Below are 2679 nucleotides of genomic sequence, written 5' to 3'. Positions count from 1 at the left end.
ACAGGAGAGGTCAGGAGTGGGAGGATCCGGCCTCAGAAGGGGAGGTCATGTTGGGGGTACCTGGGACTCCCAGGAACTACTTGTGGAGGGAAACCTGAGGAGGGGCTGGCTTTCCTGGGGCCACTAACGGGGCAGGAGGAGAGATTTGGGTGGTGAGGCAGAGTGGTCCCTGAGGGCAGGAGAAACTGGTACATCTGAATTACATAAAGTTTATACATTCTTCTAGCTCTGTGTGCTTGTTTTTTTATTTTCCCTATTCAAAACCTTTTATGTGCTGGGTTTTTTGTTTGTTTTTTTTTAAGTTATCATTGTTTCTAATGTATGTGATTGAAATATAATTTGGAAAAACGGGTCATTACTTCTAGAATTTTAAGGCGCTTATTTATGCTCATTTTTATATTGCATCAGTGTGTGCCTTTCCCCTCCTTCCTTGTCTCCCAGCCCGTCTCAGGATGTGCATCATCTTTGGCCTGTTCTGCCCTGTAGGTGCAGTTACCCTGGTTCTTGTCACCAATCAGTGCTCTCTCCTGTTTACCTGCCTCCCCAGTGCCTGATGCTCTCACCACTTGTGAGATGTTTTTGAGTAAAGAAACTGCTTATAGTTTCCTGCTTATAGTTTTCTGCTTATAGAACAAGTTGTTCCATAAGTCTAAGTTTGCTGGTGTTTTTTCTCTGCCTAGAACACCTTTCCCTTCCTCACCTGGCTTAATCCTTAAAAGGGATCGCAGGTCCCATCTCCGATAGTCTCACCTGCCACCTCCCCCGCCTTACCCAATAGGGTCTCTTTCTTTGTTCCCAGAGCTTGTATGGCTTTATCCTGCACTTGTCACTTTATAGAAAACTATCCGTTTGTATCTGCCTCCCTTGCTGACTGTGAGCTTCTCAGGTTTCACGTGACCATCTCCGTTATGCCAACACCAGGCACAGCACACTGTTTTAGCGCTTAGGCAATGCAGGTAAAATGACTAGTGCCAACAGGCTTTTTAAAATGCTTATCGACCTGTTTGAGACATGAAAACAATGTTGTTGGCTCCAAAATATTATTTGAATCTGCAGAATCAAAGCTAAAAATGTCTAACGAAGTATCTCCAGAATATCGCAAAGGCAACATCTTTACTTATTAAAGTTAGTATTACACAGTTCATTTCATTCTAAAACAATTTCTAGGTTAGATTTTCTCTGATTACAAACATCCTCCCAGCATGCATGATGATTTCAGAGAAATCCCAGTCAATTATAAATTCAGTTAGTTATAACACACAGTGTTTTTCAAAGCAAAATTGGAAATCTTTTCAGAAACTTTTACAGTAAAACAATTATATGGAAGGCAGGGCCCTCGGAGTTCCTCAGCAGCCTTGCCTGCAGAGGGGGACTATGCAGGGAACTCTTGGATTGTTGCTCGTGCCCTTCAGTTTGTCAGAGTCCCCTTCCATGACCTAGTTTCTCACACCTGCCCAGCCTCACTTGTTTACTGTGCCTGCTGGACTTCAAACGCCCTGAGTTTCTGACTCCTGGGCCTGGACCTTTAGAGCTGGATGTGAGATTTGAGATTACCTGAGTCAGCCCCATTCCTCTTTAGATGAGAGCAATGCAGTCCGAACAGGAGACTAGAACTGATTTATCAAACCTCATACAAAGCCAGTTACTAGCAAAGGCAAGACTAGGACACGGTTTTCGGGCAGTACCCCTGGGTAGCTTTCTAAAAAGCTAAATTGCAGACAGGCCAGTGCAACTTCAACTTGTTTCAGAATCACTTGAGAAACTTAAGTGAGGAGATCCTCCAGCCACCCCAAGATTCTAAATCAGTATTTCTGGGGTAGTGTCAAGGAGTAGACATTTTTAGTGAGACGCTAGTGTCTGACCATCTTTGTAGAACAAACCTTAGGACAATCTCCTGGGGTACAGGAAGAACTATACCTTCATTTTTTTTTTTTTTTTTTAATCCGAAAAGTAAGGACAAAGTAAGCCTAGCTAATACGAATGTACACATTGATACAGTGCCTTTCCTTTGGCCATGGTCAGCTGGTGTATTGGTCAAATGAGATTGGGTTATGTGGTCAGAACAAATAATCCTCAAAGGTCGGCGATTTACAACTAGGGTTGCCCAGGCAAACTACAGGACACTCAGTTAAATTTGAATTTTAGATAAACCATGAAAAAAATTCAGGATAAAAGTATCCCAAATATTTAGTATAAGTATGTCCCATGCAACACTTGGGCATACATACCTTTACTAGTCCGTGTCATCTTTACTCCAGGGCCTAGGCGGACGAAGCAAGCTTGATCTGGAGCATTGCCAGTTGAAGTGGTGGATCATGGAAGAGATTGGTGAACTGTAGATGCTAAAAGTTCTGATCAGAATTGACAAACATCACGGCCACACTTTTTTTTTTTTTTTTTTTTTTTTTTTTGCTAAAACGTGACACATGGCCAAGCTTAGCTTACGTTTGACAGGGAAGACTAATGTTTCCCCCAAGAGGGGCACTGGGTATCTGGGGACCATAATGGAATCTGCCACAGCATATGGTGGCTTGGATGGGCTATTGGATGCCATCCACACGGCCTTTCGGAGATCATTTTCAGAGTTTTGTAGTAAGATGAGCAGTGACCTTGAAAATCTCATGTACCACACAGAGATCACAGAACATCTTGCGACAAAACATTTTAAAGAGTTGTCAA

The 2679-nt window shown here is 42.9% G+C and overlaps 1 long non-coding RNA gene across 1 annotated transcript in view; it reads left to right on the top strand.

Moving 5' to 3' along the window:
* The window catches only part of LOC111743314, a 3503-nt gene extending 3364 nt beyond the window's left edge, over nucleotides 1-139 (top strand). The window contains exon 4 of the long non-coding RNA XR_002781632.1: nucleotides 10-139. This is a non-coding gene — a long non-coding RNA (uncharacterized LOC111743314). The remainder of the gene's footprint in view (nucleotides 1-9) is intronic.
* Nucleotides 140-2679: the final 2540 nt, after the last annotated feature.

Source organism: Pteropus vampyrus, unplaced genomic scaffold (genome assembly GCF_000151845.1).
Source record: "Pteropus vampyrus isolate Shadow unplaced genomic scaffold, Pvam_2.0 Scaffold111, whole genome shotgun sequence".
Classification (NCBI taxonomy): Eukaryota; Metazoa; Chordata; class Mammalia; order Chiroptera; family Pteropodidae; genus Pteropus; species Pteropus vampyrus.
This window is presented reverse-complemented; position numbering and strand designations above follow the sequence as displayed.